We start from the raw sequence: 14,008 nt of genomic DNA, 5'->3' as shown, positions 1-14,008 counted from the left end.
TCAAGGAATTGAATGTAGCGAGAACGTGGAATCCATCGACTTAACAATCATTCATATAATCACAGAAAATATAAAGGATTGAGTTTAATCAAAATAAAAGCTTTCTGATAAGTGCCAAATATTGCATATTTGGACCCCTTTATTTACATTAGTTAATCCTTTAGCTGTGTCGTTATTTAATATTTTGTGTTAGTTTTGTGTTTTTAGTGTTTTGTAGGTCATTGAAGAAAAACTGCAGCTTTAAAGGGAAAAATGCGAAGTTTGGAAGAAAGTATACTTTGAGAAGACCTAGATTGTGTGGTTAAGTCTAACCAAATCTAAGGAAAGGTTAAATCAGATTAAAGTTCAGATTGGATAAGATTTCGGATCGGATTCAAATTCAGATTCTGCACACGTCTTAGTATTTTGACCATAACTCTCCGCTCAAATATCGGATTGAAGTGATTCAAATGGAATTGGAAAGCTAGCTCAAAATACTACAATTTGTTGTGAAATAGGATTTTCGTAATTCGTACGTTTACTATTCCAAAATCGTCCCGTAATTAAATGGTACAAACCTGGACGAATTGTATCCGATTTCAGACTTTTATTTTGACTGGGAGACAGACCTCCGAATTATCTAAGTTTACTTGGGCTTCTAGGACTTCCCTAAGCTTATAAATAGACTTCTTTGCATTCAAGAAAAGACACACAATCCCAGAGAGCAAAATTCTTTTGTTTAGTTTTTCTTTAGGTTTAGGTTTAGGTTTAGATTTTATTTTTATGTGGAGCTAAATTCCCAACTAAGGTTGGGGATGAAGCCTCACCGATGAAGAACATCAATACTTTTATGTAAGTTTTTATTATTCTGATTTTATTGGGTTTTATATTTCAATTGTTTTACTTCTAATCAATTGTATGGAGTGATTCTTGGATATCTCTTGTGATTCAAGGATACATTTGATGATTTGAGATAATTTCATATGATTGATTGCTTGGCTTTTAACTCATAAAAATTGGATATCCCTTGTGATTTGTTCTACGGATACATCTAGTGTTTCAATTTAATTTGGATTCCTTTTGTGATTTGTCAATGAATGGATACATGGGATGGTTTTGATTAATTCTTTGAAGTATAGTAAAACATATCTATGATTTAATTTGTGAGAACTTCGGAATAATATTGATGAACATAAAGTATGTTGTTATGATTTGGTGAGTGTGAATTCCCAAACCTTAGTACCTTTATCCTTAGATTTACTTATTTTATTTAGTTTATGTTTATCCTTTAATTTTCAAAACTCAAAAATCAAAACCCTTTTGGAACTAGATTAGGATTTAATTAGTTTAGATATAAATTGCTCTTTCAAAAATACAATTCTCTGTGGGATCGACCTCGCACTTGCAATCCATTAAACTACAATCGATTCGTGCACTTGCGAGTTAAATAAATTTGCACAACACTTTCTAAGACAAGAGAAGAATTTCATAATGATTGAATATAAACATTAAGGATAAACTCTCACAGTTATACAACCATCATGCATATAGAAAAACCCTAAATTAAAATACAATTAAACCATTGTTACTTGGAAAGGGCTACATTAACACCCTATTACAGAATTAGTTGCTCATGGTGGTGCTAGGATGACCTTCTGCTATGTTCATCTTTTCTTCAACTCTTCAAGCGTCCAAGAAGATATTTATCTAAATTCTCTCTAGAAATTAGCACACGTTTCTCTTGAAGTTTCTAGTTTATTTATAGGGCTTAAAATAAACCCTAGGAGCCATTAGAGTCCTAGAAATTTTGGATTTTTATCCCCTAGTCGAATTGGGCGACCTAGGCTTATTTCCATAACAATTCTATGTTTCTCTCCAACAGGTTGGCATGCGTGTGCTCGAGCCTAAGGGAATACGCGCTCGAGTGGAGATACGCTCGAGCCTAAGAATGTTGAGCTTGATCCCACATACTTCCACATCTACCTGAAGTGTGTCTTAAGCCCAAAATAAATGGAATTTCTTGCATCTTCATTTAGAACTTGAAAACATTAAAACAACATAAAATCAAATAGATAACAATGCTAAGGAATTAAATATGTGAGTCAAGGGGCTTGAATGTGCAACATTTGGCACTTATCACATTACTAATGATGAAGCTCCAAATTCCATATTTATTTCTATCTCAACCGAGGAATTCTCAAGAATTTTTCGATGTGAGATTGCTAGGAAGCATGAGAAACATTAAAAATTAGTCATGAAGGAACCAAAATGGTGAGATCTTCAAAACATCAATGTTGGGCTCTAAATTTTAAGAGATCAAGATGCAAGAAGACAAAACTTTTGATGAGTTTTATTCTAAACTGAGTGTCATAAGAAACTCTACCATTTATCTTGGAAACAAAGTGTCAGATGCTAAAATTGTTAATAAAATCTTAAGATCTTTACCTGAAAGGTTTATACCTCAAAATGCTGCCATACAAGAGAGCAAATATCTAGACACCATGAGAGTAGAGGAACTTATTGGTTCACTTTAGACTTTTGAACTCATCCTACCTAAACCTAAGAAAACCAAAAATATTGCTCTTAAGATAAAAACTGATAAAGTGAACTTGAGTGACTCCTCTGGTGAGGATTCCGGGGATGAGGAGGAAATAACCATGTTTGGTAGGAAGTTTGGAAATTTCTTCAAACCCATGAAAGGAAATTTTAGAAATAGAGACTCAAAATATCCTGTGAAACCTAGAGGTGAGTTTAGAGGAAACCCACAAGGAAGAAATTGATGAGTGCCAAATATTGCATATTTGAGTTGAAAAACCTATATACGACTCCAAACTACACCTATTCAACTGCCTAGATGTATCACTTAGAAGCAATAGAACAAGATCTCACTTAATAGTTAACAATCAACCAAATACAGATATGTAATGAACTTTAAGAACACAAATATTTGGTTACGAAGAGGAAACCATTTAGAGAATTCTCTAAATGTAAAACCTCTCTGGGGCAGCCAAACCTACGAAATCAATCCACTATAAGAAGAACAAGGAATACAAGAAGAATTACAAAACCTTTGCAATTTACTCTCCCTTGCGCATGACAAGCAACCCACTTGACTTCTACCGCAGTAGCCCTTTCCAAAACCTCTAGCACAATTCTTCTAAAAGATTTCCTTTCACCGGAACTCCGATTGGCTTCACGTATTTAATCTTCACTCACATAAACTAGAACAATATCTCTTTCTAATCTCTCTGTTTTAGCTCTCAAAATACGTACCTATATTAGGCAAAACATTTTGTTTAAATAGAGAATAAAACAATAATTCAGCAGCCATGTTTGGACAGGGATAATTAGGTGTCCGGACATGGCTAGGGTTACAAATGCGAAACCACGTGGTGTTCGGACATGCCATGCAAAATGGTCTTGCTGGAAATTGGGTCCGGACCCAGCTTCTGACGGTCCGGACCTACTTCTCAAATGTAGTTTACTGGAAATTGGGTCCGAACCCAGCTTCTGACGGTCCGGATAGGCCCTTTACATTTGACTTGCTGGATATTGTGTCTGGACCCGGCTTTTGACGGTCCGGACAGGCCCTTCAAAATGTATTGTCTAGAAATTGGGCCCGAACTTGGCTTCTGGCGGTCCGGATAGGGTCTTTTAGAATCCTGCTCTGGACATGCTGAGGTGCTCATTTTCAACAACTTACATCCAAACCGAATGTGCCAAAACCTAAACTAACAAACTCCCCCTTTAGCCATTCGGAGACAAAAATAATTATACATGAAAATGACACATCAACTTCCCCTTTTTGTCTGTGAAGGACAAAAGGAAGCACACAAAAAATTGAAATTCTAGACTTAAAAAAAAAAAAAAACAACCCATTAAATCTAAAATAAGTAGACACAAAAACATAAATAGTCCCATCACATAATGGTATTCAATTTGTAAGCAAAGCAAACAAAACAAAAAAAAAAAAAATGAAAATTATTCTTGCCAAAAACTGTCCTTGATATACTTCATATCTTGTTCCAAAGTCTTTAGGTGGGTGTTGATAGCTTTGATGCTTTCGCCTTGAGCTTGAAGTAAGTCAATTATTTTATTTAATTGACTGGAAACATCGGATGATCCCGAGGAGGACATAGCTGGAGGATCTTGAACGATTGGAGGAGCATGGTCAGCTGGAGCGGGAAGCCTATAAAGTTGGGCAATGGACTTCATCACAGTTGCTTTTCCAAAGTAACCTTCAGGAGATTCCACATGTTCATGTGCAGCAATTTTATGCAATGTGGCTTGCAAGATCTTTGTGATGAGGCCGCCATAGGGTAAGGCAATAGAGTGATCTTCATGGAGCTCAATCATTGTCAACACCATATGAGTACATAAACAGAACTCAACACGGTTAATGATGCCATAAATAATCATTTCTCATTCGATAGTCACATGACTATTTCGAGATATTGGCCAAAGATTTTGCAGCACAATCCGTGTTAGCAACCTCTCTGGAGACCGTACATAACCAATCGGAATTTTGTTCTTGTCTTCGTCCCATACAAGCTCCCGACTTGGATTAAGAACCACCATGATTTCCGCTTTAGTTGGTTGTGGCTCGGTCTCCAAAAATGGAAGCGGCTTCTCATTTGTTAGTGGAATCCCAGTAACTTCACTTTTCAACTCAAGAGTGATATTAAGAATTTTCCCGGAGACCTTGGTCTTGAATGACGGGTCACCAACCAAGTCAATATCTTCGATGTTGTAGTAGAATTCCCGAACTAACCAAGTGTACGCATTAACAGGAACGAACAAAGATGTCCATTAATCGGCCTGGAATATCTCATAAATGAACCTAAAAGGTTCAACTCGAAGATCATTTTGCTCCACTCCACGCTTAATCACAATGTTGCGTGTCAAAATTTTGTCTTGTAAGATTGATTTTTCTTCTCAAGTGCGCTTCCTCCTTGGTGTGGATTCCGAAATTGGAGACACCATTTTCTGCATTCACACCCCAAAGAGGGAAGTAAATGGCAAAATAATAGCACAAATCACTGGAAGAATTTATTTTTTTAAAATTTTTTGATATGAAACATGTGATCCCACAAATGAGATATATGCACCAGAAACAGATTATAAATGTTGAACATAACAAAAATAACTTATTTCACGAGGAAAAATGAAGATAGATGCAGAAATATTTCATTTAGACATTCTATCGAACAATTGATAGGCATTGAGGTATTGATTATAACATGATGAAAAGATTTCATGAATACTGAAAATACCTTGCCTAGGGACATCCCAACCAATATCTAAAGACCAATAACACTGAACTAGAGCAATGTAATTGAAGAATTGTAGCAAAATTGCAAACCGGAATCTTTGAGACATTTTATCAAACACATGTTATGCATAAAGATGTGGGCGTGGAAAAACATATGTCAAGATAAGGAATCCATTCCTAAATACATGATAGTGTATGTATTTTGCAACAATTATATGAGAAAGAAAGAATGATCAATGTGAATCAAGCAATCAAGCAATCCAGAATGGCAATATGAAACCCAAACATTCACATCCTAGAATTTGATTTGAAACCAAATCTGAAAAGAATAAGGGAAGAAAACATACCTTGGAGGATTGAAGTGTTAAGCCTTTAAGTGGAAGAGATGGAATCACAGAGAAAGAACGAAAAAAATAACATAATGAGAGAGAAAAAAAAAATGCTTCGGCCAAGAGAGAGAATGAGGAAATGGGGGAAAATTTCAGGTTTTTAAAAAAATGTGATAGGCGTGTCTGGACAGGTAAGTGCCGTGTCCAGACATCCTCCCTCTCAAAAATAAAATAAAAAGAAAGCCCCCCCCCCCCCCCCCCACCCTCCCCTTTTTTGTTTAAAATTAAAGCACACTATGTATAGATATCCAATAACTCATGCATGTTTTTATGAATATTTTAACAATCCGGAGTGATCAACTTACTACGCTGATAAGTGCTAAAATATTCATATTTTCAGCCCTTATCTTACATGTTTTAATCCTTTGGTTTTGGTTAATTAGGTCATTTTACTTCTTTTTTGTGTTTTTGATGTTTTTACAGGCTTTTGGAAGAAAGTGAAGTAAAACTGGGTGATTTAGGCTCAAAAAGAGAATATGGGAAAATTGGAGCTTCCTGGTACTGTGATCAATCACAGGGTACCTGCGATCGAGCGCAATACCAGAGGAGATGCTGCACGAGCCAGGCCAGGAGCGATCGAGCGCAGGCAAAAGAGGCATCGATCGCAGACGTGCGATCGAGCGCACCCGTGCGCAGGAGGCATTCCAAGTGGCGGCTACAATGTCCCTATTTCCATATTAGGGTTTTTCGAACTCCAAATTGTAATAGGACTGAAACCCTGCGAAAACCCTAGGGTTTACTACTTTTCCAAGGACTTCTAAAGCCTATAAATAGACTCCTAAGCCTTTAGAATAAGAGGCTTGGAGAAGGGAGAAGAATAGGAGCTCTCAAGTCAAATCTCGGGTTTATTATTTCTTTTCTTTTCTTTCATTTTATGCAGATGTTTAACATCAACTCTATGTGTAGCTAATTTATTTAGTAGGGCTAGATTGAAGCCCTAGTTATGTTAAATTAATATTTCAATATTGGCGCCTTGTGATGATCATGTTGTGCTATTTAACTTGATTAATACCTGCTTGCATGAATTCCTCATATGCGTATGCCTGATCAACATGTGCATGTGGTATGGACTTGTTAGTTAGATCAATTTGGATGGCCGAGTCCTGGGTTTAACTTAAGTAACAAAAGAATCCACACCTCGATTCTTGGGTTAATCAACATAGGGAACGGGGAGTATTATCCATGCCCTAGGCCTTGTGTGTTTGTCGATTTCCATAGAATATATGCTTTTCTAAAGACATGCTAAATCCTTTAGGAAGGAAATCCTTTAGGAAGGAAGGAAAAGACATGCTAAATCTTAGTATAGACATGAAATCCTTTAGGAAGGAAAAGAATTAGAGCATGGACCAAGTGGCTAATTCGTTGCTTAGGGAAATCAATAGCTTAAGGCGTTAGAGTTTAACCTTTAGGTTGGCAAACATTAAATATGCATAACTTGATCAAAGCATTGGCATATTGAAATACTAGTTTAATATAATTAGTGGTGGATATCAAAGCCCTACCCTTTGTTATCATCACATCAACAATCAATCTTTATTTGGTTTAAGGAATTTATTTTTAAAACATAAATTCAGCAATCCTCGTGGGAATGATCCTGTACTTGCACCATATACTACTCTATTGACCTTGTGTACTTGCAGGTAAAACGTACAATTATTTACCTATTAATTTAGGTAGATTTTTGCACAACATACGCACACACCATAAATGTACCATATGTATGAAGTCTCCTTTTTTTGTGAATTCAGCCAAGTAAGCAATAGCTCAGAAAACTCATGTGAGGGTGTAGTGTGTGAAAACTCCCATTAAATAAGATTTCATCAGTGGAAGGTAAATCTAGACAGACATTTAGTAACTGGAAGACAAACAGTTTGATTCAAGCCACAGTCAAACCTTATAATGTTAGGACCTAGAATCCCTCATCCGATACACTCCCCCTGAGACTAATCATTCGCTTTTCACAATGTCCTTTAGTAACCATCTATTTCCGCAATGATTTGATCATTGATTCTTTCTATAGGGACATATAGAAGCAACCATAAGTCATTTGAGCATATATTATGCCCCCCCTTTTTTCATTTTTTTTTCATTTTTTTTTTTTTATTGAAGAAAATGTCAGAATTTTAGGAGCTAGGTTCAACTAACGAGTTGGTCAAGTGGATAGAAATGACACTGCCTATTTTCCAAAAAAAATGTTTGATCCAAATTCCCAAACACATATGAAAAATACAAACTTAATGGGGGCAAATAGTGCACAACTTCGAACATGAGAGAAACTGACTCTTACTCCCTCAACAAGCTTCAGAAGAACAAGGTAGATCATAAAACATATGAAGAATTAGATGTAAATTGCAAAAATATTGACCCCACTCATATGTAAAATATTCATTTGAAAGCAAGACATGAGAAACTGATTACCGAACAAAAATTATCACAAAAATAACAGAAACAAAGAAAAGCAAAACAAAACAAACAAAAACAAACAAAAATGCCCTAGAACAGCTATAGAAAAATATCAATATGCTTAATTTCTAGGAATGTTCTATGTATACGATCATGAGAGATCGCATACACCAATAGCATTCCTGAGATACTCAAACCTAGATCCATCTAGTGGTTTTGTAAACAGGTCAGCTAATTGATGTTCAGTAGGCATAAATTCAAGAGATACCATCTGGGTCTCCATCAAGTCACGGATGAAATGATGACGAATGTCAATGTGTTTCTTGCGTGAATGTTGGACCGGATTCTTCGAGATGTTTATGGCACTAGTATTGTCACAGTAGACAATCATCTTCTCTTGAGCAAATCCATAGTCCACAAGAAGTTGCTTCATCCAGATTAGCTGTGTGCAGCAGCTCCCAACAGCTATATATTCGGCCTCAGCAGTAGAAAGAGAGATGGAGTTTTGTTTCTTACTCATCCAGGCGACCAAGTTTGTACCCACATAAAAACATCTGCCTGATGTACTCTTTCGATCATCAGCATTACTAGCCCAGTCAGCATCAGAATATCCTACAACTTCAAGATTTGTATTAGTAGAAAAATAAATCCCTAAATTGATAGTGCCATTTACATACCTGAGGATTCGTTTAGCTGCTGTCATATGAGATTCCTTTGGATTAGCTTGAAATCGAGCACATACACCCATACTGAAAGATATATCTGGTCGACTAGCTGTAAGATAGAGTAGACAGCCGATTATACTTCTGTAAAAGGTTTGGTCAACGGATTTCCCAGCCACTGCACTCAACTTAACACTTGTACTCATGGGTGTGCGAGCATGACTTTTTCCATCCAATCCAAACCTCTTCACAAGATCTTTGGCATACTTTGGTTGGGACACAAAGATACCTTTGTGGGATTGTTGAACTTGAAAACCTAGAAAGTAAGTCAATTCACCAATCATACTCATTTCGAACTCTTGTTTCATTTCTGTAGAGAATTGATGAGCATGTGAGTCAACTGTAGAGCCAAAAATAATGTCATCTACATAAATCTGGACAATAAGTAGTTGATTGCCTTTCGTATGGATGAACAAGGTACGGTCAGCTTGTTCTTTAAAGAATCCATGTTCTAGAAGATAAGTTGTTAGACATTCATACCAAGCTCTCGGAGCTTGTTTCAATCCATAAAGTGCCTTTTTCAGCTTGTAAACATGTTCCGGATATGTTGGATCCTAAAAACCCTTTTGGCTGAGCAACATACACTTCCTCTTGAAGAATTCCATTAAGAAAAGCACTCTTGATGTCCATCTGATACAATTTGATCTGGAGATGACATGAGATACTCAACAAAATTCTGATAGATTCCAATCTGGCTACTGGTACGAACGTCTCATCAAAATCCATTCCTTCAACTTGAGTGTATCCTCGAGCAACCAATCGAGCCTTGTTTCTTACCACTGTACCATGCTTGTCGGATTTATTCTTGAATATCCATTTAGTGCCAATGATATTCTGATCTTTTGGTCTTGGAACCAAATTCCATACATCATTCCGAACAAATTGATTGAGTTCATCATGCATAGCCGCAACCCAACTCTCATCTTCTAATGCCTCATTAACTTTCTTTGGCTCAATATGAGAAAGATAACAAGAATACGAGACTTGATTAACCACCCTGTTTCGCAGTCGTAAACCTTCATTAACATTTCCCAGCAAATTTTCTCTTGAGTGATTAAGTTTGACTATGGAGGATGGTACATGAGAGACCATGTTTGGAACTGGTGAAGGAGTCATGTCTTCTGCAGCTGAAGATATTGATGTACAGACTGCTGAAAAATTCACACTAGGAGGTTCATGAGTCTTATCAGAAATACCAACTTGCTCCCCCTCAACATGAGGTTCTTCTTCTGCAAAATGATCCTTGGTAGTTTCATCATCGATGACAACATTGACTGATTCCATTACTGACTTGGTCCTTGTGTTATACACACAACTAGCTCGACTTGTAGTGGAATACCCATGAAAAATTTCCTTCGTCACTCTTTGCATCAAACTTCCCTAAGTTCTCCCTGTCACGAAGAATGTAGCACGTACTTCCGAACACCCTAAAATATTTGACAGTGGGTTTCTTGCCTCACTATAGCTCATACGGTGTCTTGGTAGTTGTTGGTCTGAGAAAAACTCAATTTACAATATGACATGCCGTATGGATTGCTTCTCCCCAAAAATGTTGTGCCAAATTCTTAGCATGTATCATGACTCTAGCCATTTCCTGTATTGTCAAAGTGTGCTTTAAGCCAAAAATCAATGAAATTAATTGCATCTTTCCTTCGGAATCTGAAAACACAAAATCAAATAAAGAACATTGCTAAGGAATTAACATACGAGTTAATGGGCTTGAATGTGCAACATTCGGTGCTTATCATACCCCGAAACTTACATATTGTCAGTCCCTTAGCAATACAAAACAAAAAATAAACTGGAAAACAACAAGATAAATCCTTCTTTCGTGGGATATACAATTGCATTTAGCGTATGCAACAAGTCTTTTAAACTCCTAGGCATCCCTAGAGGACGAGTGAAATCTCGTGAGGGTTTAACAGGAATGATACCCACAAACATTATCATTATTATGTTATCCACAAGAATGAAGTATCACAAAATAATGGTTCTCATTCATTAGCAAGCTTAAAGAAATAAACTCTATCTTCAAAATTTTAGGAAATTCAAAATCAAGTTACTAACATATGTCAGTGGAGATAACACAAGTTCCAATCGGTGTAATAATGAACTAGCACATAATTATGAGGCTTCAAAAATAATTTCAACATGAATGGTTCAATGCTCAAAATTCATTAGACTCCCAATTGGATAAGATAACCAAGACATAGATTTTTTTATTTTATTATTATTATTATTATTATTTATGGACTGTGTAATGGTTAGCTCTCTTAAGCTTTCTAATTGACCCATGTATCGAGCGTTAAGCTAATGACTCTCAAACCAAATAGCTTTAGGTCATTAGGTGTAAAGATACCCTTAAGGACTTACTAACTCAAGTAAAAAATGATACAAAGCTAAGCTAGCCATGTTATCAATCAAAGAAAACTTCCAACCTTTTGACGTGAACACTCAATGCTTAATGAGGCAAGAGGTCAAGTTACTCAGTGAAAAGCTCAAAAGAATCAATATTATTCTTTTTCTTTTCTTTTCTTTTCTTTTTTTTTTTTTTTTTTTTTTATCATGCCAAGATTATTCATCCAACAAGTCACCCAACTATATTTAAGACATTGACAACAAACATAATTGATTTCAGATTTCATACCTCACATACTATATGCTAGTGTGCTTGTGATAATCAAATTGAAAGAAGAAGCATCTCTTGTTGCCATAAATAAGTAACAAGACTCAAATTTCCTAGTCAAGTGATGATGTGTTCATAACTTTAAGCCCACCAATGAAATTCAAATCAAAATCAAAGCTTAACCACATGCTTAAGAATAACATAAATATTGGACAATGTTTTTTTCTTCCATACCCCCAAACTTGAATCACACATTGTCCCCAATGTGTATATAGAATTGAAAAACAAGAGCAAGAGGATAGGAATACCTGAATGAGCAGATGTGGGGCATATCATTCCCCCAAACTTGTATGCTAAAACACATGTCCTGAAAAAAATAAGTGATACTCCAACCAAATACAAGTCAAGTGCAACACATTGTTGTAAAAATATAATCAAATAATGAAACAACAATGGAGAAAATAAACCTGGATGGAGATCATGTACCCTGTTTGAGTGAGGTTCAAGTGCACAAGGCCTGCGCTTGAACCTATAAAGCTGACTCGTGTAGTTAAAATATATGGGATCCGCCAAGTCAATGGAGTCCACATCCTTGATGCGCTTAGTGCTCTCTGACCCTTAAGTTAAAATTTGAAGCATCAATCTTTTCTTCTCTTCGACCAAAGGGAATGAATTTTACCTATAGAAAGGTAATTCATAAAGTCCGCAAATCGAGGTAGATCACTCTGAGTATTCTCAAACAGTTTTTCATCCGGAAAGGAATCATGAACTGGAATAAAATGAGGAGAATACTAAAGGAATTTTTCTACTCTGATTGTCTCTTTTTTTTGCCCAAGGTTTTCTCCTTGTCTCCGAGGATGAATCTTTTTGTTTATGCCCAAGGTTTTCTCCTTGTCTCTGGGGGTGAATCTTCTTGTTTTTTACCAGGTTGTCTTCCTTTAATTGTTTTTGCCTAAGGTTTTCTCATTGTCCTTGTTTTAGAGGGTTGTCTCTTTATTCATTATTTTTGTCCAAGGTTTTCTTATTGTCCTTGTTTTAGAGGGTTATCTCCATATTCATTGTTTTTGCCCAAGGTTTTCTCCTTGTCTCCGAGGATGAATCTTCTTGTTTTTGCCCAAGGTTTTCTCCTTATCTCGGAGGGTGAATCTTCTTGTTTTTTACCGGGTTGTCTCCCATTACTTATTTTTATCCAAGGTTGTCTTCTTGTCTCTGAGGACGCTCCTTGTTTTTTTATCGGGTTGTCTCTCGTTAATTGTTTTTATCCACTTTGAGTGTATCTTCTGCTATTTGACATTTTGACTAATAGCGCTTTGTATGCCCGTAATTGGCCATAAGGCCCAAAACCTGATGGGCTTGTAATGTGATTTATTACCAACAATGCTAATGGACATTCCGCGTATAATTAACCTTGGGTAACCAATGACGGGTGTGGGAAGAGGTGCCCTTCATGGACATGCCAACTGTTTGACAAAAGGGGCTGCCAATGACAGCAATTTAAATTGTGCATTGACATGCATCAGCCCTTAAAGATTCTAACAACTGTGTCAATTGAAATTAGTCCCAAACAAGACACACAAAGTGGTATACTTGCATTTAGATTGGTCCTCATCATGAAATTAACTTTATTGTAATTTCCTGTGATAATTAAGGTTAATTTAGAGAGAATCAAAGGCAACAGAGGAGATGTGTCATTGTACATCTAACCAATATTGAAGGAGTGCAATAGCTTGATTGCCAAAGGCTGATGCAAATGCAACCTATGTGATAAAGCAAAAGAATTAATAGAATCCACTACTCATTGAGCTTCACCAAAAATTATGGAGAAGAGATTGGTTCAGGAAAAAATATTACCGTTGGCTCTCATTAGTAGAGAAGATATTCCTATATATTCTTAGTACCGTTGAAGACTTCCATGTGGACCTAGACAAGAACATATTCTATATGGTATGTGGTGTAGCTATGCCATTACAAGTGTGGATGTGTGAAGATGTTTCTATATATGCTAAAGTTATCGTTGAAGGCATTAATGCTACTATGGGTGTGTGGACCTGCTGCAAGAAAATATATTTCCCTTTGTATTATGAACTTTCCTAAAGGATCTAATATTACCGTTGCATAGTCAAGGAGTTTCCTTTATGGAACAAATTGTACCGTTGTAGGTGATGTCTTTCCTTTAATATTTTTCTCAATATATAGAAGAAAGATACGGCTGGAGTAACTCATGTTTTTGAGTAGCTCTTTGTCATTTCTAAACCATATTTGTTATTTTTCTCATGGTATCAGAGCCTTGAAGCCTTTTACACCTTTAGACAAATGGCTCAATCATCAACATCCTTCACCCTCTCTATGTCCAACCTTCATAACCTTATCACAGCAGTCCCACCTAAACTCAACTCCAAAAATTATCTTGTATGGCGAATGACCATTCTTCCATTAATTCAAAATCTCAAATTGATGAGCCATCTTACTCATTGTCCGCCTAAGGCAACAACAACAAATGAGTCAAATAAGGAAGTGCCCAATCCTGAGTATGAAGAATGGCAATCCACAGATTTACTGCTACGCAGTTGGATCACAGGAACATTGTTAGAAGAAGCTCTTGGGCACATTATTGGCC

Source organism: Corylus avellana, chromosome 11 (genome assembly GCF_965113065.1).
Source record: "Corylus avellana chromosome 11, dhCorAvel1.hap1.2, whole genome shotgun sequence".
Taxonomy (NCBI): domain Eukaryota; kingdom Viridiplantae; phylum Streptophyta; class Magnoliopsida; order Fagales; family Betulaceae; genus Corylus; species Corylus avellana.
The sequence above is the reverse complement of the archived record's forward strand: the minus strand, read 5'-3'. Positions refer to the sequence as shown.